The following is an 898-nucleotide window of genomic DNA, read 5'->3' as shown; positions in this document are numbered from 1 at the left end:
GCCTTGTCATCCTTTTGCGATGAGGACATCTGGTCACCAGAAAGTGCCATTGAGGCAAAGAGGAAGAGGAATGCCGGCACACTTTGGAAAAAGTTGTGTTTGCAAAAGTCCAACTCGGTCCTTCCCAGCTCCAATGCTGGCTTGCTTGAATATGATTCAGAAGATGGAGAAGATTTATATGTGTGTGTGCGTGTGTGTCATTCTAAGCCTCGTTTATGGGGGAAGAAAAAAGTCAGGTTTAGTCCCGAGTAGGACATCAATTTTGACACCTGTCAATCGACCTGAATGTTATTAATTTACATTTCCTTTCCACTTCGTTTACCTTCATCAGGTCCTAATGCTTTAAAATCGGCAAATGATGGAGGAGGACCAGGACTTTACACCTTGGACGGTCCCCCCCTTCAAAAAAGGTCCAACCCTGGTTGATGTCTTTAGGAACTTAAACCCATTTTGGAGCAGATTTTCCAGACAAGGAAAGAAAAAAGGGGAGCCAGGTAGCGACAGTGTGTCAAACTAGCATCCCACACAGAAAGTAAAATAAAAAAACGTTAAATGTTAAAATTCCCAGAGGATTTTCCTTAATTGCTGCTGTTCTAAAAAAGGTTGGTTAGTCGGAAACTAACATTGCTGAGACACCTTAAAGTGTCGGGGCTACAATAAAGTGGCAAAGTTAGGATCTAGTGAGGAAAAATACTTCTCTATTTGTCTCTGCATCGGATGAGAAACGAAACAGACACAACACCAGGACCCTAAAAGCATCCCCCCTTGAATTGAATTAAACTTTCCGAAGCAATGCATTTATTATCAATATCTTAAATATCGTGCTAAAACAGCATCGCTTCTCTTTTAAAATGTATGATTGTTTCACGAAGTTTCTTACATCTTTACGATGAAGCCA

Source organism: Sceloporus occidentalis, unplaced genomic scaffold, assembly GCF_023333645.1.
Source record: "Sceloporus occidentalis isolate IW3139 unplaced genomic scaffold, rSceOcc1.0.p SCAF_2, whole genome shotgun sequence".
NCBI classification, from domain to species: Eukaryota; Metazoa; Chordata; class Lepidosauria; order Squamata; family Phrynosomatidae; genus Sceloporus; species Sceloporus occidentalis.
The sequence above is the reverse complement of the archived record's forward strand: the minus strand, read 5'-3'. Positions refer to the sequence as shown.